The 23,496-nt window shown below is 44.5% G+C and overlaps 1 non-coding gene across 1 annotated transcript; it reads right to left on the bottom strand.

The window, feature by feature from the left end:
* Positions 1 to 9,777: 9,777 nt before the first annotated feature.
* Positions 9,778 to 9,839, bottom strand: LOC120365474 (U7 small nuclear RNA). Its single transcript, XR_005580406.1, has one exon. It is a non-coding gene; the product is annotated as a U7 small nuclear RNA (small nuclear RNA).
* Between the last annotated feature and the right edge of the window lie 13,657 nt (positions 9,840 to 23,496).

Genomic DNA, 23,496 nt, shown 5'->3' with positions numbered 1-23,496 from the left:
ACGGAGGCCCAAGCAGAACCACATGGCATGATAGCTGGGCACACAAACACATGGCTACACTGCCTGGCTTTGAATTCCAGTTCCACCATTAATTAGTAAGTTACTTAATTTACGTGTGTCTCATTCCTCATCTGTAAAATAGGATCATAATATGCCTCTAAGGGTTGTTGGGAGGATTCAATGCACTGATAGATGGAGAGAACTCAGTATAGTGCTGGGACACAGTAAGTACCCCATAGATACTACCGTTCCCAATTTCTATGTAAGTGCTGGAGCAGTCCACCCTGCACAGGAAGCCGCCTTTAATTAATCTGAAATGGCTTTCGAACATCACCCCAATGTACTCACCAATGTTTTGTTTGGCTTTTTTTTTGTGTTGTGTGTGCGTGCGTGTGTGTGTGTGTGTGTGTGTGTCTTACTCCTGTCACCCAGGCTGGAGGATGGTGGCACAATCATGGCTCACTGCAGCCTGGACTTCCCAGGCTCAGGTGATTCTTCCACCTCAGCCTTTCAGCCTCCTGAGTAGCTGGGACTACAGGTGCGCACCACGTCTGGCTAATTTTTTTTTTTTTTTTTTTTGGTATAGATGGGGTTTTGCCTTTGCCATGTTGCCCAGGCTGATCTCAAAGTCCTAGGCTCAAGCAATGTGCCCGCCTCGGCCTCCCAGAGTGCTGGAATTATAGGCGTAGAATAAATGTTTTAACAAACTTATTCTCCAGCTCTGGGTTGGGGATTGGTCACACCAATAGAGAAGGAAGCTTACTGCAGAAATTAGGGAGTTGTCTTGTGACACAATGACTCAGTTAAGCATTCAACATTTGGTCAGCATATATTTACTTATTTATTTATTTTTTTAAACCAGAACATTTATTGCATGACTAATCATTGAAATTTTTTTTTTTTTTTTTGAGACGGAGTTTCGCTCTTGTTACCCAGGCTGGAGTGCAATGGCGCGATCTCGGCTCACCGCAACCTCCGCCTCCTGGGTTCAGGCAATTCTCCTGCCTCAGCCTCCTGAGAAGCTTGGATTACAGGCATATGCCACCATGCCCAGCTACTTTTTTTGTATTTTTAGTAGAGACGGGGTTTCACCATGTTGACCAGGATGGTCTCGATCTCTTGACCTCGTGATCCACCCGCCTCGGCCTCCCAAAGTGCTGGGATTACAGGCTTGAGCCACCGCGCCTGGCCTATCATTGAAATTCTTAAGATAAACTGGATGCTGCAACAGCTGCCCTCTTGGGTTGAGTTGTTCCTTCACGGCATCTGTGCCTGAATCTGCAATATACAATTTTTAGGTGTCTCATTCACCCAGACCCAGAGGTATTTCGTCTTCTATCCTTGGAACTCCAGTTATATATCCTCTTGCATTTGGCAGGGTAGCCACATTTGCCACAGTCATCTTCTGAAGGTGGCAGGCCTTAGAGCCACAGCAGTGGCACAACATGGGTGTTTTATTGTGATGCTTTCCAAACAGTAACATTCCCTTCATCATCTCGCTTCTGCGGCTGAGACCAGAGACTGGAAGAGAAGGCACTTCCATTATATCTGGTCAGCAAATAGTTACTGAACACTTACTATGTGTCAGACACCATGTTCCTCATGGCTTCCCCTAAGGCTCCAAGTAGAATTAGGAATGAGGGTGATTGATTGAAAGGTCTCTGAAAAACCAACCTCTGTCTCTAACATCCCTCCTCCTGGCCACTTGCAAGATTTAGCGCTGATTACCCATCTTCAAACCCCTTGTATTAGTCTGTTCTCATGCCGCTATAAAGAACTGCCAGAGACTGGGTAATTTATAAATGAAGGAGGTTTAATTGGCTCACAGTTCCTCATGGCTGGAGAGGCCTCAGGAAACTTACAATCTTGATGGAGAGGGAAGCAAACACATCCTTCTTCACATGGTGGCAGCAAGAAGTAGTGCAGGGCAAAGGGTCGGAGAAGCTCCTAATAAAACCATCAGATCTCATGAGAACTCACTCACTATCTGAAGAATAGGAGCATGGGGGTAACCGCTCCATGATTCAATTACCTCCCACCAGGTGCCTCCTAAGACACATGGGGATTATGGGAAGTACAATTCAAGATGAGTTTTGGGTGGGGATACAGCCACACCATATAATCCCTCTTAAAAATAATGCATTTTATCTAGGCTGCTATAGCGGCTCACACCTGTAATCCCAGTGCTTTGGGAGGCTGAGATGTGAGGAACACTTGAGGCTAGGAGTTTGAGACCAGCTTGGGCAACCAAGTGAGACCCTATCTCTATAAACAAACAAAACAATTATATTAGCTGGGCACAGTGGTGTGTACCTGTAGTTCCAGCTACTTGGGGTGGGGCAGGGTACTGACTCAGGAGGATCACTTGAGCCCAGGAGGTTGAGACTGCAGCAAGCTATGATTGTACCACTGTATTACAACCTGGGCAAGAGAGAGAGACCTTGTCTCTAAAAGTAAATACATACATACATACATACATACATACATAACATAACATACATACATACAGCTGGGTGCGGTGACTCACACCTGTAACCCCAGCGATTTGGGAGGCCAAGGCAGGAGGATTACTTGAGCTCGGAAGTTCAAGACCAGACTGGACAACATTGAGACCCCATCTCCATAAATAAAAAAATTTTAAAATGGGTCAAGGTTCTAATTTAACCAAAGAAGTCATACATCAATTATCTAACAGCATGGGAATTCCATTATCTGATTAACTCATCTTCTGTTTACAGCCATACCACCCTGAACTCCTGATCTTGTCTGATTAACTCATCTTCCAGAGCACATGGATCTGTAACAGGCTCCAGTGGGGCTGAGACAGAGTCTCGCTTATCACCCAGGCTGAGGTGCAGTGGCATCTCCAGTGGGGCTGAGACAGAGTCTAGCTCATCACCCAGGCTGGAGTGCAGTGGCGTCTCCAGTGGGGCTGAGACAGAGTCTCGCTCATCAACCAGGCTGGAGTACAGTGGCATGAGCTTGGCTCAGTGTAGCTTCTGCCTCCTAGGGTTCAAGCGATTCTCCTGCCTTAGCCTCCCAAGTAGCTGGGATTACAAGTGCCCGTGACCACACCTGGCTACAATTGGGTGAAGGATTTGAATAGACATTTCTCCAAAGGAAGCTTATAAATAGCCAATATGCAGATAAAAAGATATTCACTATCATTAGTCATTAGGGAAATACAAATAAAATCCACAATGAGATACTACTTAACAACCAGAAGGTTGGCTAAAATAGATTAAAAAGTAAAGACAAAAACAAGCATTGACAGGATGTGGGGAAACTGGAAACTTCATCTATTGCTGGTAGAATTATAGAATGATGCAGCCACTTTGGAAAATAGTTTGGCAATTCCTCAAAATATTAAACATAGGGATACCATATAACCCAGCAATTCTACTCCTCATTGTAGACCCAAGAGAATTGAAAACATATCTACACAAAACTTGTATACAAATATTCCTATCAGACTTATTCATAATAGCTAGGGTGGAAACTACCCACATGTCCATCAATTGACGAATGGGTAAACAAAATGTGGTATATCTATACAACAGAATATTACTTGGACATGAATGAAATTCTGATACAAGCTACAACATGCATGAAATGAGGACACTGTGCAAGTTGGAAGAAAGGGAGGCAGGAAAATAGCAGAGTAAGCTGGGGACGAAGGGGACCCATGGATGCAGGCTAGCTTAAGCAGTAGCAAAAGCAAAACATGCAAAATAGCAGAAATAGAACATATGAAATAAGGGAGTAAGCAGGACATACATAAGGGAGTAAGCAGAGAGCTGAAACATGCAAGATAAGAAAAACGAAAAAGACTTGCAGTAGCAATTTGGTCACAAAAAATAAAATTAAAGATGAGCAATTTGGTCAAAAGAGATAAAATAAGATTGAGCAAGCGGAAAAAAACATATAAAAGGCCATGAAATGTAACAAAGTGGGGCTGTACCACCTGCGGTTCAGCCCGCTCTCCCCTCTCCAGGAGTGTTACCATGCAAACAAACTTTTGCTGCTTTGCTATGCTATGTGTGTGTGTGTCACGTCCAGTTCTTTGGGACACCAACAGCCCGCAACTGCACAGTACCATCCATTAACAAAACCAGACACAAAAGGTTATACACTACTCATTTATATGAAATGTCCAGAATAGTATTCCTTTGTATGGAATCTAAAAATAGGCCAGTTGCATGGCTCACATCTGTAATCCCATCACTTTGGGAGGCCAAGGCAGGAAGACCACTTGAGCTCAGGGGTTTGAGACCAGCCTGGACAACATAAAAAGACCCAGTCTCCACAAAAATAAAAAATAAAAAAATGAGCTGGGTGTGGGGTGGTGCATGCTTGTAGTCCCAACTACTTAGAGGCTAAGGTGGGAGGATCCCTTAAGCTGTGGAGTTCAAGTCTGCAATGAGCTATGATGGCACCACTGCATTCCAGCCTAGGTGACAGGGCAAGACCTCATCTCAAAAAAGAGTTGTTGGGGGCCAGGCGCAGTGGCTCATGCCTGTAATCCCAGCACACAGGGAGGCCGAGGCAGGAGGATCACCTGAGATTGGGAGTTCGAGACCAGCCTGACCAACATGGAGAAACCCTGTCTCTTAAAAAAAATAAATTAATTAATTAAAAAAATAAAAAATATATATAGATATAAAGAGTTGTTGATGTGTCTTACTGAGGAAAAGAGTAAAAATTAAATAAATAAAGAGTTGGTGTGAGAAGAGTAGAAATATGTGCCTTTGGGGAACCCAGGAGTGCTGGCTGTACCCAAAATTACCCCCTGGGAATACTGCTGAGGGCGCTGCTCTTCTTGAAGCCTTGTTTCTTCTGGTCCCTTGCACCTCTGTTCCCAGCTCACCCTGGTCTGCTCTCAGATATCTTCCACTCCTAGAAGTCCAGACGACACCCACTCTTATCACTTGTGGTAGCCAGTGTCCTAAAGCACTATCCACCTGCCTTGTTCCCATCCCTTCCCCATGATCCAATACAACCTTCTGGTATTCTAAAAGGAGTTAGTCTGATATATCCCCAGCAAATGTGTAGATGGTGTCAACTCATGTCGGAATTCCTTCCCTTCCCTATTTTACAAACCACTCCGCTCCATCTGTATTCATTTCCTAGGGCTATGGTAATAAAGTATCACGAACTAGGTGATTCAAAACAGTATAAATTTATTCTCTCACAGTTATGGAGGCTAGAAGTCTGAAATCAGGGCACTGGAGGGCAACACTGCCAACTAGGGGAAGATCCTTCCCTGTTTTTTTCCAGCTTCTGGCAGCCCCACACATTCCTTGGTTCATGGCACCCTAACTAATCTCTCTGCCTCTGGCATAACATGGCCATCTTCCCTCTGTCTAGCTGTGTCCAAATTTTCCTCTTCCTATAAGGACACCAGTCACATTGGATTAGGGCCCACCCTAATCCAGCACCCTCTCATTCCATCTCCTCATTTGCAAATAAAGAGAATACTATTTGGATTATGCATGCATGGAACATAGGAAAATGGCCGCTGTCAAACAGTGTTCCTAGGAAGGCTATTTCACAGTATGGAACAAGAGCCTAAACAGGTGTGTGGGCTGCGTGTAGTGGCTCATGCCTGTAATCTCAACACTTTGGGAGGCTGAGACAAGAAGACGGCTTAAGCCCAGGAGTTCAAGACCAATCTGGGAAACACGGTGAGTCCCCGTCTCTACAAAATATAAAAATTAGAAAAACAGCCGGGCACGGTGGCTCAAGCCTGTAATCCCCCCAAGCCTGGATCATGAGGTCAAGAGATCGAGGCCATCCTGGTCAACATGGTGAAACCCCGTCTCTACTAAAAATACAAAAAATTAGCTGGGCATGGTGGCGCGTGCCTGTAATCCCAGCTACTCAGGAGGCTGAGGCAGGAGAATTGCCTGAACCCAGGAGGCGGAGGTTGCGGTAAACCGAGATCGTGCCATTGCACTCCAGCCTGGGTAACAAGAGTGAAACTCCGTCTCAAAAAAAAAAAAAAAAAAATTAAAAAAACAAAAGTACCACGAGTGGTGGTGTGTGCCTGTGGCACCAGCTATTTGGGAGGCTAAGATGGGAAAATGGCTTGAGCCCAGGAGGTCAAAACTGTAAGAAGCTGTGATGGTACTACTGCACTCCAGCCTGGGTGATAGAGCAAGATCCTGTCTCAAAAACAAAACAAAACAAAAAAACAAACACATGCCTTCTGGTTTTTACTCATAGGTATTAATCTTAAGGAAATAATTAGGCAAGCTCACAAAAATGTAACTATAAAGATATTCATGGCAGCTTTGCTTAAAACAGTTACTCACAGGTATTAATCTTCAGGAAATAATTGGGCAAGCGTAAAAATATAAGTATATATTCATTGCAGCTTTGCTTAAAGCAGTAAAAAGCAACACAAACATTCTAAATGAATTCAAAGGAGAATTTATTTGCTTTTAAGGAGGTTGAAACTCAACTGAATTCTTTAATCTATGTTTCCTTCTCTTAGAATCACAACACTCTTGTAGATATTAAAATGGTGTCATTTTATGAAACAATTAGAAACTTGAATAGTGTTTGATATTAGGAATCGTTGATATTTTAGCTGTGTAATAATGTTTTAGCTTTGTTAAAAATGTGTAAACTTTTATTTATTTTTTATTGTAGTCTTTTTTTTTTTTTTTTTTTGAGACGGAGTCTTGTTCTGTCACCCAGGCTGGAATGCAGTGGCATGATCTCAGCTCACTGCAACCACCGCCTCCTGGATTCAAGCAATTCTCCTGCCTCAGCCTCCTGAGTAGCTGAGCTTACAAGCATGCACCACCACACTCGACTAATTTTTTTTTGTATTTTTAGTAGAAACAGGTTTCACCATGTTGGTCAGGCTGGTCTTGAACTCCTGACCTCGTGATCCACCCACCTCGGCCTCCCAAAGTGCTGGGATTACAGGAGTGAGCCACCACTCCCGGCCATATTTTATTTTTTTTTTTCTGAGATAAAGTCTCTTTGTGTCACTCAGGCTGGAGTGCAGTGGTGCAATCACAGCTCACTGCAGTCTCAACCTCCCTGGCAAGTTATCCTCCTGCCTCAGCCTCCTGAGTAGCTGGGACTGCCACCAGGCCCAGATAATTTTTTAATTTTTTTTTGTAGAGATGAGGTCTTCCAATGTTGCCTGGGCTGGTCTCAAATTCCTGGGCTCAAGTGATTCTCCCATCTTGGCCTCCAAAGTGCTGGGATTACAGGCATGAGCCACTGCACCTGGCCTTCAGTGTTCAGATTTTACAGATGTGTACCAGATATTTGCAGCTGAACTGACAGGTTTATAGGATGTACTTCAAATAATATAGGAGCAGGGAGAGTGCATGGGTGTGTGAATGGAGCAGGACTGGCCATGGGTTAAGGGTTGCTGGGGGCTGAGGATTGGATACATGGAGGCTATTCTGCTCATCTGTCTACTTTTGTGTATGATCTAAATTCTCTGTAACAAAAAGTTAAACAAAGTATATATCTAATTGAATTCTGTTTATATAGAATTTTCTAGGTATCAAAACTTCATAGATGGTTCTAATTGACACTTCTCCATTATGTAATTTCTTAAACTGTCTGCTTCTCTAACTTAATTGTTTTCCCCGATGAAATAAGTATCAAAATATCTGGACACCTGACGGTCTTCTACATATAGAAGAGATTATTTCTTTTTTTTTTTTTTTTTTTTTTTGAGACAGAATTTTGCCCTTGTTACCCAGGCTGGAGTGCAATGGTGCGATCTCGGCTCACCACAACCTCCGCCTCCTGGGTTCAGGCAATTCTCCTGCCTCAGCCTCCTGAGTAGCTGGGATTACAGGCACGTGCCGCCATGCCCAGCTAATTTTTTTGTATTTTTAGAAGAGACAGGGTTTCACCATGTTGACCAGGATGGTCTCGATCTCTTGGCCTGGTGATCCACCCGCCTCGGCCTCCCAAAGTGCTGGGATTACAGGTTTGAGCCACTGCGCCTGGCAGAAAAGATTATTTCTAAATATGTATTATTGTACTCTTTAGTGGAGAAAGAATTAAGTCAAATTTTTGCCTTCAGGCCAGGCGCGGTGGCTTACGCCTGTAATCCCAGCACTTCGGGAGACTGAGGCAGATGGACTGTTTGAGGTCAGGAGTTTGAGACCAGACTGGCCAACATGGCGAAACCCCATCTCTACTAAAAATACAAAAATTAGCCAGGTGTGGTGGCAGGCGCCTGTAATCCCAGCTACTCAGGAGGCTGAGGCAGGAGAATTACTTGAACCCGAGAGGCAGAGGTTGCAGAGCTGAGATTGTGCCACTGTACTCCAGCCTTGGGGACAAGAGTGAGACTTCATCTCAAAATAAATAAATAAATAAATAGCCGGGCGCGGTGGCTCAAGCCTGTAATCCCAGCACTGATCACGAGGTCAAGAGATCAAGACCAACCTGGTCAATATGGTGAAACCTCGTCTCTACTAAAAATACAAAAAATTAGCTGGGCATGGTGGTGCGTGCCTATAATCCCAGCTACTCAGGAGGCTGCGACAGGAGAATTGCCTGAACCCAGGAGGCTGAGGCAGGAGGATTGCCTGAACCCAGGAGGCTGAGGCAGGAGAATTGCCTGAAACCAGGAGGCGGAGGTTGCGGAGAGCCGAGATCGCGCCATTGCACTCCAGCCTGGGTAAGAAGAGTGAAACTCCATCTCAAAAAAATAAATAAATAAAATAAAACAAAATAAAATAAATAAATGGAAGTTAATTAGTGTTTATATGTCAATTTTGTGTGACTTACTAATTTTAAGTGAGTTATTGTAACTGTATATATTATATAGCATACTTTTATTACATTTTTTTTTTAGATGGAGTTTCGCTCTTGTTGACCAGGCTGGAGTAGTGCAATGGTGCGGTCTCTGCTCACTGCAACCTCTGCCTCCTGGGTTCAAGTGATTCTCCTGCCTCAGCCTCCTGAGTAGCTCGGATAACAGGTGACCATCACCACACGCTGGCTAATTTTTATATTCGTAGTAGAGATGGGGTTTTTACCATGGTGGCCAGGCTGGTCTCGAGCTCTTGACCTCAGGTGATCTGCCCAGCTCAGCCTCCCAAAGTGCTGAGATTACAGACATGAGCCACCATGCCTGGTTATTTTTATTAATTTTTAACTTTTATTATACATGAGTCATACATAAATTTAAGTGATCTGAGTTATAAGGCCCAGAGCCTTATCATCTAAGGGTGTGATGATACTATCAAGCTTCCAGATCTATCAGTTAAATAATTAAGGGTAAGAGGGAAGAAGTGTACTAAACACAAGTAGTTCAGGTTCCAAACTCCCTTGCCCAGTGGTTTTTCATAGTTTACATTTAATAAATAATTGTTGAATAGATGACTGTGAAAAAGAAGAAAAGGGTCATAAACAAAATTGAAAGCAAATAGGCCAAGTATTGTGGCTCATGCCTATAATCTCAGCACTTTGGGAGGCCTAGGCAGGAGGATTGCTTGAACCCAGGAGTTCAAGACCAGTCTGAGTAACATAGTGAGACCCCGTCTCTACTACTAAAAAATAAAAATTATTTTTAAAAAACTAAAAGCAAATAGGCAGGGAAGTACTTTCATAAGTACAATACAAAGGCCTCAATTTCTTAATATATCAAGAACTTGGGGAATTGATAACAAAAGCATGAAATCTTCAACAGAAAAATGACAGTGCTAAATAAATGCAGAATAAATGAAAGAATAAGTGGGGGCTACTAGAGAGATGCCTTTCCTTTAATTTAACATGTTCATTTTTGTAAAAGGCTTTCCAGTAAAGACCCAAAAGCCTGCTAGACAAATTCTCAAAGAGCTGTAACACTAACACACTAATTTTGCAAGAGTGCATCGGGGACCATATGGAGGCAAGGGGACCTCAGGTATGTGAAAGGAGACTTTAAAAATGCAAAGAGCTCAGCTGCAGAGCTGGCTTAAGTCTTTTTCAGATTAGCAGGAGGACAGGAAAGGAACTGCTGCAAGGCCTGGCAGCCATGCAGCTGCCAGGTCAGCTGACATCAAATGTCCCAAGTTGGCGAAAGTAGACAGAAAAATCAGGAAGTATACACTGGTGAGCTCCCTGCTTTGGAAGCAGGAATGTGGCTTTACTGGGAAGCTACCATTTGAGGAGGAAATCCGTATCTACAGGTAGACAGCAGTCTCCTAATAGCAGAGTGGGGAGAGAGCTGGAGGAGGAAGACGAGGACAAGGGAAAGGGCCTACCTGGAGCAAGGTCAGCTCTCTGTTCTTCCCTGATGGGTGGGTCACAGTGGCCCAGCCTCAGGGGCAGGGTTAGAGGAAACCTGGGCTCTGATGACAGCGGCAACTTCTCAGTCCTCTCTGGTGCATAAAAATATCTTTTCCTTGGTCAACCAGGTAATGTGACTCTGGGGCTCAGCCAACTACAGCCTGGTTACTGTGCTTGGTTACTGGCCTTTGCCCTGTCTCCAGATCTTGGAATGACGTTGGCTTTACACACTTCCCTCTAGAGGCCTCTAAGTGAAGCTTCATCCTCAGGAGACAAGGGTGACTTTTCATAGTGCACCCCCTTTGTGGGAAGGGTATACTGACCTTTGGGAGTGCACGAAGGGCACTTCCCTCCTTTCTTGGCTTGGAAAAAGTAGGAAAGCTCAGCCAGCCCATGTCAACTACTTCCTGGGTAATTCAATAAGCCAACCAAAGAACCTGAACTTCCTGCAGTGATGAGGCCAACACAGTCTCAGGTATACAAAACCACCAAGAGTCACATGCCCCTTGACTCAGATACCTACCCCAGGAGGCTGCAAAAGCCACAGGCCAGGCCCAGGCCCAGGCCCGCGGGGTACCAGGAGTCACATGGACAATGAAAACATCAACAGGCCTGAGGCCACTAACAGGTACAAAGGTTCCTAGTGTATATACATTTATCTAATTATATACACACCTGTCCTGATTTACACACTCAGAGCCTCCTGGGCAGTACACATCCCATGATGTACTGAGCTCCTTATTTTGGGTAGAACCCCCTTTTTGAGCTAGTCCCCAGGCTCCTCATTTTCCTTGCTATGAGATTCTCCACATCCCTCTAGTCCTCCTTCTCCCTGATTTCTCTCTGTTGTGCAGATAGAAGTGGCAAGGGACAATGGTAACTTTATTCCAGAAAACTGAGGAAAAGAATCTACAAAGCATTTAGTTATAGAATCTAATTGGCTAGACCTAATGGAAGCTCAGTCAGCTTGCTTTCACAACAAGCAAGGATCCTGAGGCTGGAGAAGTGAAGAAGTTTGTCCCCAGGCTGAGCAGTGGTTGAGTCTGAATCTGATGATGCAGGTGAGATGGGCAGGTTCCGTTTAGCTAGAGAGTTTAGTTAGCTCAGGGGTAGGGTTGGGGTTGGTTTATTGATTTTTTTTTTTTTTTTTTTTTTTTGAAACTGAGTCTCACTCTGTTGCCCAGGCTGGAATTCAGTGGCGTGATCTCAGCCCACTGCAACCTATGCCTCCTGAGTTCAAGCAATTCTCCTGCCTCAGCCTCCTAAGTATTTGGAACTACAGGCATGTACACCACACCCAGCTAATTTTTGTTTTTTTTTTGTTTGTTTGTTTGCTTGTTTTGAGACACAGTCTCACTCTGTCACTCAGACTGGAGTGCAATGGCTCACTGCAACCTCCACCTCCCGGGTTCATGCAATTCTCCTGCCTCAGTCTCCTGAGTAGCTGGGATTATAGGCACACACCACCATGCCTGGCTAATTTTTTTTTTATTTTTAGTAGAGACGAGGTTTCACCATGGTGGTCAGGCTGGTCTCAAACTCCTGACCTCATGATCTGCCTGCCTCAGCCTCCCAAAGTGCTGGGATTACAGGCGTGAGCCACCGTGCCTGGCTCAATTTTTGTATTTTAGTAGAGACAGGGTTTCACCATGTTAGCCAGGCTGGTTTCAAATGCCTGACCTCAGGCAATGTGCCTGCCTCAGCCTCCCAAAGTGCTAGGATTAACAGGCTTGAGCCACCACACCTGGCCTGGTTTACTAATCTTCAGTGGGTGTGAGTGACAAAGATTGGTCCACTGATAACAAATAAGCATCTGGTTTGTACAAGGCACAGTCTGAGAAGCAAATATATTTTTAAATCCTAAAACAAACCTCTCAAAGTTACAGGAGATAACTAATTAACAGAGATGATCAATAAATAAGGACGATGCTTACATTTTTAAAATTTTATTTTGGCTAGCTGCAGTGGCTCACACTTGCACTCATCCCAGCACTTTGGGAGGCTGAGGCGGGTGGATCAGGAGTTCCAGAACAGCCTGGCCAACATAGCGAAACCCCGTCTCTACTAAAAATACAAAAATTAGCCAGGTGTGGTCGCTGGCACCTGTGATTCCAGCTACTCAGGAGGCTGAGGCAAAAGAATTGGTTGAACCAGGGAGGCAGAGGTTGCAGTAAGCCAAGATCACACCACTGCACTCCAGCCTGGGTGACAGAGCAAGACTCTATCTCAAAAAAAATATATATTTGGATTCAGTGGGTCCATGTGCAGATTCGCTACATGGGTATATTGCATAATGGGCTTCTAGTGAACCCATCACCCGAACAGTGAACACTGCACCCAGTGAGTAGTTTTTCAAAAAGAGATCCTCTTTGGGAGTCCCTGGTAAGAACTTTTAAGAATAATATAAGACATTCTTTTAAGAATAATACAAGCATTCTCTAGACAGAACATGCTTATCAACTGAGAGGCATAAACTCGAATGTTATTATCAGCAACTGATACCACAACATGCAAAAGAACCTGGGATGGGGGTCTGCGGAGGTTTCCAGAGTCAGATGGGAGAGCTGGGAGCCTGAGATACCAGCAGTTTTAGCTAACTTTCAGGATCTGCCAGGCGAGGAGCTGAGGGGTTCAATGTAGGTAGGGCTTTGGCCTCCATCACTGACGGGAGAGATTCTGACTGGACAGCTTTTTCTCCAGTCCTTTAGCTAAAGGACAAGGGGTCACTGGGAAAGGAAAACAGAGTAGGAGTCTCCTCAAAGGCCAGCTGTCCTCTACCCCTCATTACCCCCTCTCCTGCCAGCAGCCGCTGTCCTTGGCTAAGATAAGAGGCAGCAGGACAGCCCCCTGCTCTGCTCTAGCCGAGTTGGAGCAGAGCCATGGAGTGAGTTGGCCAACAGCAGAAATGTCTGGACATCTGTGTCTGGGGGAGAGGTGCCAGCTGGCTAGGCAGAGAGAAAATGTGCCCATGTGCACACACACGTGTAAAGGTAGGGCATATGTGTGTGAACACATGCAGCAGACGGGAAGAACAGCTGTTGTAACTGTGAATGAAAATGGCACAGACACCAGGAGAACCCCATTGTCTCCCAAACTGTAGACTCAGACTCTGCCTCCCTGCCAGAAGCAAGATACCCATCTACTCTGGTAGCACCACCTCAACCACCTACCAAGGAGCAATGGAGCTCATTACAGGCCTGGCCCTTTTGCAGCTAACCTGGGCTGCCCCATGCTCAGAGACCCCACTGTGACCACCAAGAGAAGATGACAGCAAGGAAGAAGGCTCCCTCTATGTTGTAACATTCAATGATTTTATGGTTCCATGAAGGAAAGAGAAAGCAATGTGTCAATACGCAGGTTTATCCTAAACTGCTGATGGACATAACTTGGAGCAGCATAGAATGAGTAAACTCTCTTAAATACATGTCTCCAGTGAATTTCCTTTTTGATTCTAATTATTTCCCCAAGACAAGCCTTTACTGAGATGAGAATATAGGAACTTCTTCACCCCAAATCTTTCCTAAGGTTTTCACTTACATACGTTTTCAAAATATTCATTGAATACTTTTTCTTCTATTTATTTATTTATTTTTGAGAGGGAGTCTTGCTCCATCACCCAGGCTGGAGTGCAATCTTAGCTCACTGCAAACTCAACCTCCTGGGTTCAAGCAATTCTCCCGTCTCAGCCTCCCGAGTAGCTGGGACCACAGGCACACGCCACCACGCCTAGCTAATTTTTCTATTTTTAGTAGAAACAGGGTTTTACCAAATTGGTCAGGCTGGTCTCGAACTCCTGACCTCAAGTGATCCACCCACCTCAGCCTCCCAAAGTGCTGGGATTACAGGCGTGAGACACTGTGCTAGGCCCTTTTTCTTATAATATATGCTCATAGTAGAAAAATTAAAACTCAGGAAACTGTAAAACCTCCATAATCCACCCCATCCTCACTTTACTTCCACAGGCCCCATATATGCCTGCCGCAGGATGCCCCATCAAGTTAAAATGCACGCACATCTCAAATCCAGTTACCATGCTGAGTTGAAACTGTCTAGTTGGCCAGGCACAGTGGCTCACACCTGTAATCCTTGTACGTTGGGAGGCTGAGGTAGGCGGATCCCTTGAGGACAGGAGTTCAAAACCAGCCTGGCCAACATGGTGAAACCCCATCTCTACTAAAAATACAAAAAAGTTAGACAGACATGGTGATGGGCGGCTGTAATCCCAGCTCCTCAGAAGGCTGAGGCAGGAGAATTGCTTGAACCTGGAAGGTGGAGGTTGCAGTGAGCCAAGATCGTGACACTGCCCTCCAGCCTGGGTGACAGAGCGAAACTCCCTCTCAAAAAAAAAAAAAAAAAAGAAAAGAAAAGAAAAGAAAAGAAACTGTTTCGTTAACAAATATTTTGCAGGCCTTTGATTAAATATTTATGAATTTTAGTTTTGACATTAAAACATTTTTGTTTTTTTGAGACAGAGTTTCGCTCTGTCGGCCAGGCTAGAGTGTAGTGGCATGATCTTGGCTCACTGGAAACTCCATCTCCTGGGCTCAAGCAATTCTTCTGCCTAGCCCGAGTATCTGGGATTACAGGTGTGTGCCACCATGTCCCGCTAATTTTTGTATTTTCAGTAGAGACAGGGTTTCACCATGTTGGTCAGGCTGGTCTCAAACTCCTAACTTCAGGCAATACCCCCACCTCAGCCTCCTAAAGTGCTGGGATTACAGGCGTGAGCTTGAAACCAACATATTTTGTTTTCTATAACTCAAATGTGTTTGAGAGTCTTGAAAAATCTATAAGCCTGAGGAACTACGCTTATTATGACTAATGAAAAAAAAGGACCTTGCTCAGTGAAAAATGTTACTATTTAAGAGTAGACATATGTCAGTCTCTCTATGTATTTATCATGGATAACTTACGGAGCCCATACAGTTTTGAATACTGTTTTTTTTTCCTACTCTACATTGTTCATCCAGTATTTCCCAAACAGAGCTTGAGAGCAGAGACCTGCTGCGTCCGTGGGAGTCCCCCACCTACACTGCAGCTTCTCAGTGCAGGTTCTAGGATCACACACTTCATAAGTAGAAAGGCTCTGAGAGAGACAGCTTGTCTCCCTCAGACCTGTGCTTCATAGATGAGGAAACTGAGGCCTGAAGAAATGACTGGCCTCAGGTGAGTGGTTAGTTAGTGCTACAACCAGATTCAGAATTGAGGTTGCTGGCTCAGGTGGGCGGTGAAGAAGCCACTGCTTGCCTTGCGTGCCCTTTGTCCAACTTCCAGGGCCAACTCTCTGTGGACACCTTCCTCTGGTGCCATACTGCTAGGCCCTCCCACTTCATTCCTACCTCCCATTAGCTGCTCCAAGCTCTTGACCCAATTTCCCCATCCAAACTCCCTTGTTTTCCCTTCATTGTCACAATGTTGCTCAAGCTGTAAATTTACAACATTAGTAAATTTTAATTTTTTTCTGATTGTAAAGTAACAGATGTACATGGGAGAAAACAGGTGTAAAAAAGGAGTTCATTATATCACCCAGAGACGACCATTGTTAAAATGCTATGCAACAAACATCAATGAATGGAATTAGAAACTGATCAGCTGCTCTGTTGCTATTAATTTTTTTACAGACAGGGTCTTGTCATGTTGTCCAAGCTGGTCGTGAACTCTTGGGCTCAAGCAATGTTCCTACCTCAGCTTCCCAAAGTACTGATATTATAGGCATTAGCCACCAAACTCAGTGTGTTCCTTTCAGTTATAAAATATCTCAGATACACAAACATGATTCATTTACTCAACAAATATTTGTTGAGCATGTACTATAGTCCAAAAAAAAAAAAAAAAGCCGGGCTCGGTGACTTAAGCCTGTAATCCCAGCACTTTGGGAGGCCGAGGCGGGTGGATCACGAGGTCAAGAGATCGAGACCATCCTGGTCAACATGGTGAAACCCCGTCTCTACTAAAAATACAAAACATTAGCTGGGCATGGTGGCGCGTGCCTGTAATCCCAGCTACTCAGGAGGTTGAGGCAGGAGAATTGCCTGAACCCAGGAGGTGGAGATTGTGGTGAGCTGAGATCGCGCCATTGCACTCCAGCCTGGGTAACAAGAGTGAAACTCCGTCTCAAAAAAAAAAAAAGTTTGAGTCCTTGTTCTTACGGAGCTACATTCTAGTGAAGGAAGATAGGTAGTCAACAAATAAGTATAAAATAGGTTTGTTGGTATTGAGTACCATGAAGAAAGAATAAACAGGGTAAAGGAGGAGAGTAGGTGGCGAGTGTTGCTGTACAGAGGATGACTAGGAAACCCTCCTGAGAAATAACATTTGATCAGAGTCCAGAAGGAAGTTACAGAGTGAGCCACTCATCCATTCATTCATCAAATATTGATTGAACGTGTTTCAGATACTGAGGACATAGTAGTAAATAAAAGTGACATTCCACTCTGGGGCACTGGTCCTCCTCTTCATTGGAGACATCTTGTACTATTTTACCTAAAGGCCTGAAGACTAAATTGTACAGGAAGGAAAGGAAGAGGAAGAGCTATCCTTAACATTTTATTTTTGTTTTGGCCGGGCGCAGTGGCTCATGTCTATAATCTCAGCACTTTAGGAGGCCAGTGCAGGTGGGTCACTCAAACAAGAGTTCCAGACCAGCCTGGCCAACATGTTGAAACCCATCTCTACTAAAAAAAAAAAATACAAAAAGGAGCTGGGTGTGGTAGCTGTGGCTGGCGCCTGTAGTTCCAACTACAGGAGGCTGAGGCAGGAGAATCGCTTGAACATGGGAGGTGGAGGTTGCAGTGAGCCAAGATGGTACCACTGCATAAATAAATAAATAAATAAGTAAGTAAATAAAATACATATATATGTTTATTTACCTAATAAGGCTGGTCTTGAACTCCTGACCTCAACTGATCCACCAGCCTTGGCCTACCAAAGCTGGGATTATAGGCATGAGCCACTGCATATGACCAACCCTTAACATTTTTACATGCAGACTTAAACAGTCTAAAACTGGCCAGGAGCGGTGGCTTACACCTGTAATCCCAGCACTTTGGCCGCTCACTGGAGGTCAGGAGGTCGAGACCAGCCTGGCCAACATGGTGAAACCCCATCTCTACTAAAAATAAAAAAGTTAACTGGGTGTGGTGGTGGGTGCCCGTAATCCCAGCTACTTAGGAGCCTGAGGCAGGAGAATCACTTGAACCTGGGAGGAGAAGGTTGCAGTGAGTTGAGATTGCACCACTGCACTCCAGCCTGGGTGACAAGAGCAAGACTCCATCTCAAAAAAAAAAAAAAAACCATCTACAATTAATCAATATTTACTTTCCTCCCAAACAAAACTTTTTCAACCTTGTCTCTGCTCACTGTTCCCATCTGAAATGTTTACCAATTTTTATCTTATTTTTACTTTTCTAAATCAACCATTATTAAAAATGGTTTTGAGTAGTCATAATTTGTTTAGATGCATCCATGTTTTTTAAGTATTTCCTTACCATTTTTTCTTGTATTTCCCTATTTCCTTTTGGGTTTCTTAGGTTCATTCTTCAGAAGTTTCCATAGTAAGGGCCTATGGCAGCTAAGTCTTGGTTTTTGGCTGTTGTTTTTTTTGAGACAGAGTCTCTGTTGCCCAGACTGGAGTGCAGTGGTGCGATCTTGGCTTACCACAACCTCTGCCTCCCAGTTCAAGTGATTCTCCTGCCTTAGTTTCCTGAGTAGCTGGGATTACAAGTATGTCACCATGTCCGGCTAATTTTTGTATTTTTAGTAGAGACAGGGTTTCACCATATTGGCCAGCGTGGTCTCACCCCTGACCTAGTGATTCACCCACCTCAGCCTCCCAAAGTGCTGGGATTACAAGTGTGAGCCACTGTACTTGGCCTACTCTTTGTTTTTGTTTGTCGTCTGAAGATGTCTCAATCTGCCCTCCTTTTTAAAAAAATGACTTTATTCAGATACAGTTCACACACCAGAATCCACTGTTTCAAAGTATACAATTCAATGGTTAAGTATATTCATAGACTTATACAACTGTCACCACTGTCTAATTTTAGAACTTTACATCACCAGCCCACACACCAAAAAAAAAAAAAAACCACCCTGTACCCATTAGCAGTCATTCCCCAGTCCCCTCTCCTCCCTGGCAACCACTAACCTACTTTCTGTCTCTGTGGATTTGCCTTTTTATTTTCTTTTGAGACAGTCTCGCTCTGTTGCCCTGGCTGGAGGGCAGTGGCATGATCTGAACTCACTGCAACATCCACCTCCCGGGTTCAAGCGATTCTCCTGTCTCAAACTCCCAAGTAGCTGGGACTACAGGTGAGCATCATCATGCCCAGCTAATTTTTATGTTTTTAGTAGAGACAGGGTTTCACCCTGTTGACCAGGCTGGTCTCAAACTCCTGACCTCCAAGTGATCTGCCTTCCTCTGTCTCTGTGCTGGAATCCTCAAAGTGCTGGGATTACAAGTGGGAGCCACTACACCCGGCCCTGGATTTGCCTATTTCTGACATTTCATATAAATGGAATCATACAGTATATGCCTTTTGTGTCTGGTTTCTTTCACTTAGCATAATATGTTCAAGGTGTACCCATATTATAGCATGTGCCAATACTTCATTTTTTATGGCTGAATCATATTCCACTGTATCACATTTTGTTTATCCTTTAGCCAGTTGACAGAGGTTGTTTCTACTTTTTTGGCTATTACAAATAATGCTGCAATGAACATTTGTGTATAAGCATTTGGGTGTGAACATATATCTTCAGTTCACTTGGGTATATATTTAGGAGTGAAATTGCTGGAACATATGGTAATTCCTTTTTTTTTTTTTTTTTTCTTTTTTCTTTTGAGACAGGGTCTCACCCTGTTGCCCAGGCTGGAATGCAATGGTGCAATCTCAGCTCACTGCAACCTCCACCTCCCAGGTTCAAGCGATTCTCCTGCCTCAGCCTCCTGAGTAGCTGGGATTACAGGCGTGCGCCACCACGCCCAGCTAATTTTTTTTTTTTTGAGACGGAGTTTCGCTCTTGTTACCCAGGCTGGAGTGCAATGGCACAATCTCGGCTCACTGCAACCTCCGTCTCCTGGGTTCAAGCACTTCTCCTGCCTTAGCCTCCTGAGTAGCTGGGATTACAGGCGTGTGCCACCATGCCTAGCTAATTCTTTGTATTTTTAGTTGCAACGGGGTTTCACCATGTTGGCCAGGCTGGTCTCGAACTCCTAACCTCATGATCTGCCCACCTCGGCTTCCCAAATTACTGAGATTACAGTGTGAGCTGCCCCGCCGAGCTGATCATACAGTAATTCTATGTTTCACCTTTTGAGGAACTACTCTAGAGCAGCTGCACCATTTTATATTCTAACAGCAACGTATAAGCGTTCTATTTTCTCTACATTTTCATCAACATTTGATATTTTCTGGGTTTTTTAGTTTGTTTGTTTGTTTTTGCTTGTGTGACAGTCATCCTAGTGAGTGTGAGGTGGTATCTCACTGTATTCTATTTTTTATGTTCATTTTAACATAAACTATACTATATACTCTTTCAACAATATATTGTGGAGATCTTGTTGATATGTACAAAACATAATCTCTTTTTTTGGCTTTATAATTCACTGTCTGAATGTACCATCTTTTATTTAACCAGTTCTCTACTGATGGGCTCTTTTTTCCAGTCTTTTATTATCACAAATAGTGCTGCAACAAATACCTTTATATACTCCATTTTTTACATGTGGAAGTCTGTCTGTAAGGATTAACTCCTAAAAGTGGAATTCTGGGCTAAAGGGCATAAGTATACTTTTATTTTTATACATATTGCCAAATGGTACTCAGTGGTCTTTTTTAACACCTCAATGGTGTTAAAAAGCAGGGGTCGGGGAGGCAGATATAGACAAATTGATTTCATAAAAAATGTGCCAGTTTATAGTCACCAGAAATGTAAGTACACATTCTCTAAATGAATACTAGATGATAAGATCAAATATGTGAAAATACTGTGTTCTTAGTATGGTACTCTTGTGTGGGTTGACTTCAGAATCACTTCTTTTTAGGGGCTTTGGGGGAAGGGCAGCTTATAAAAAGCTTTCCTTGGTTGCAGTTCCAAGGAGGCGGTAGAACTGAAAAGGGCTTGACCTGGAGCCCTTATCTACCTTTCGTTCGTGAACAATGGGTACTCACTGAAGATGCTGGGTAAAATATTCATTTATTCCTTCAATCAACAAACATTTATCAAAAGTCTACTATTTGGTACTAGCTGCTGGGGAAGGAATGACACAAAATCAGACCAAACACTCCTTTCACTGACATTTTCAGGCTTTTGAAGGGACTCAGACATTAACACAACTAAGGGTAAAATAACACATTGAGAGAGAGAGATGTCTATCATGCCACTGGAGCCTGGAACAGCATCCGAGGTCAGCAAGGGTGACCAGAGGAAATATGTTTGAATTGAGATATGAAAGATGAGTAAAAGACTAGGTAAAGGAAGTCTCTTCCTCCTCTGAAGGAAAAAGCAACTTCTTTATAGTTAACATAAAAAGAAGGCTGGGTACGGTGGCTCATACCTGTAACCCCAGCATTTTGGGAGGCTGAGGTGGGAGGACTGCTAGAGGTCAGGAGTTTGAGACCAGCCAGGGAAGCACAGAGAGACCTCATCTCTACAAAAAAAAAAAAAAAAAGAAAGAAAAGAAAAGAAAGAAAGAAAGAAAAAATTAGCTGGGTGTGGTGGTGTGTGCCTGTAGTCCCAGCTTGGCAGGATAGCTTGAGACCAGAAAGTCAAGGCTGCAGTGAGCACTGATCGTGCCACTGTACTGCAGCCTGGAAAACAGGGTGAGACCCTTTCTCAGCAACGACAAATAAAGAAGAGAGGCAATAATACCTACCTCACAGCATCATTAGAAAAATTAAATAATACATGTAATGCATTTAGCAAAATGCTCAGCACATGTCAATTACTGGGAGAATTATTATTTTGTTCCCATTCTTTCTTTTTTTAAAATAACCATATATTAGCGAATGTTAAAATCCCAGTTCCCCAAGCAAAACATTACCACCCTAGTTATGTACTTACTTCTAAGCACTACCCCACACTGCCTTGGGTTGCTAGTTATCTTATTCAGGTCATTTACTCAACCAGGTGACAAGCTTATTTGGAACAAGAATCTGGCTTTATACTTTTTAGCAAAATAATAGCTCCTATTTACTGCGCATATATGACATACTCTTTATGTACATTAATTCCAACCCTCACAACAACCCAGTTTTACAGATTCTCTTCCTCATTTTACAGATAAAGAAACTAGAGTTCAAAGGGGTCAGTCAGCCTGGCCAAGGGTGAAGGCAGGCCTAAACCCTGATGCAAGCAGCTACATTTGTAGTGACAGATGCGAAAGCACAGAGCTGCACTCACCCAAACGCTTCTTATCTCCTGCTGCCGTTACCTTTAGACAGTGGCAGTGAGTATGGGGAGAATTATTGGAGAGGCGCCCATCCCTTCTTCCAGCTGTGTGATGCATAAATTTAGAACTCAGTAGAACCCAAAGGGTCATTGAGGAATACCTGCATTCATTCACCAAGCCTAGGCTGCTAATGAGCAAAACCCCTCACTGGGAGTTGTGTACTTGATACAGATAATGTTAACACTCATGGAATGTTTTCTATGTGTCAAGCACTGTTCTAACTGCTTTATATGGATTAATTCATTTAATATCCAGGTTAAGACTGTTATGATCCCACATAACAGCTGAGGAAACCAAACTACAAGAAGGTTAAAGGTTTCGTCCAAGGCCCTCACCTGGCAAAGCAGGGGCATTTGGATATGGTAGTGATTTCACAGCTTGAGACTTATCTTAGTAACAGTGTGAGAGAAGGGTCACAGAGTCTAGAACAAAACCAGACGCAACTCTGGTATAACGAAGGACCAAAAGTTCTGCGGGCTGAGCAGGAAAGTTGGTTCCAAATGTCTGCCTGCCTGCCAGCACGCCTCCAGCCCCAGCCTTCTGCTTTCCCGGCTTCCCCACCCCCTCATTCCCGACAGACCACAGCCAGCCACCCGGGAAAGGAGGGGAAAGGTCCCAGTGGGGATTTGGCTCCTCCCTTCCCGTCCAACAGCCCCTATTCAGCAGAGCCCGCCGAGCTCGCGCAGATGTAGAAAGTCTTTCCGATCCGGCCCATGCACAAAGCCACCAGCAGCCTTCCCTTCCACGGGGTGGGCTTTCCTTCCCAGGGGTCCTCCCCATTCCCAGTGTCTCTCCGGGACTCTACTTTCTGAGATTCCCCGTTGCGTGCTCTCAAGACAGACCGCACAGTCTTGGCTGGGCGGTGGGAGTGGCGTGAGTGGAGGCGGTGCCTGGTAGGGCAGCCCAACCCCCAAATCTGGGCATAAGGCTGTACGGACTGTGACCTCCCGGCTCTTTAGTTCAAGCCAAATACGCCCTTAAAAATCATCTAGCGGCCAGGCGCAGTGGCTCACGCCTGTAGCGCCAACACTTAGGGAGGCCGAGGCAGGAGGATCGCTTGAGACCAGCCTGGGCAACATAGCGAGACTGCGATGAGAGAAGAGAAAGAAGAGGAAGAGGGGGAGGGGGAGGGGGAGGGGAGAAGAAAATCATCTACTGGCCAATACCTTCATTACACATGAGAAAACAGGCCCATTTAAATACAAGTGACTTGCCCATATGTAGTTAGGATCCATACCAGGGCCAGGTGTATTTCACATCTTCTTAAAAGACACGGCTAACTCTCACAGAAAGCAGAGCTTTACGTGGTGACCAAGGGCCTCACCATTCCAGAGATACCGATGGCAACTGAAACTCGGGGTCTGGAATCTTGGTACCTCTAAGAAGTGAAACAAAACCTGCTCTTCAGTCCTTGAAATGAAGAAAATAACGAGTGAGATGGGGGTCTGGTGCCCTCTGACAATTTAGTGCTTGCCGAAATCTCTGGGGAAGAAGCCACCCTCCGCGGCAAGGCTTCGCGGACACGAAGGCCGCCGGTGTTTTTCACCGACTAGGTTGGAGGGAGACGTACTCTCTGACTCCTTCAAACGTTTTCTATAGCAGGAGATGGCACACGCCTCGTCTCACTCCAGACCGCAATGACTCAAAACCGCACGACTCGTACTTCTGGAAACAGCTCCGCGGAGAGCACCACGTACAGTCCCCAAACGAGGCGGGGCCGCGGACGTGCGTCCCGGCGTGTACGTCCCCGTGCGTGCGTGCGGGCTCAAGTGCGCGTGCGCGTG

This window comes from Saimiri boliviensis, chromosome 10 (assembly GCF_048565385.1).
Source record: "Saimiri boliviensis isolate mSaiBol1 chromosome 10, mSaiBol1.pri, whole genome shotgun sequence".
NCBI lineage: Eukaryota > Metazoa > Chordata > Mammalia > Primates > Cebidae > Saimiri > Saimiri boliviensis.
Note: the sequence above shows the minus strand (reverse complement) of the source record. Positions and strands in the feature narration are given on the sequence as shown.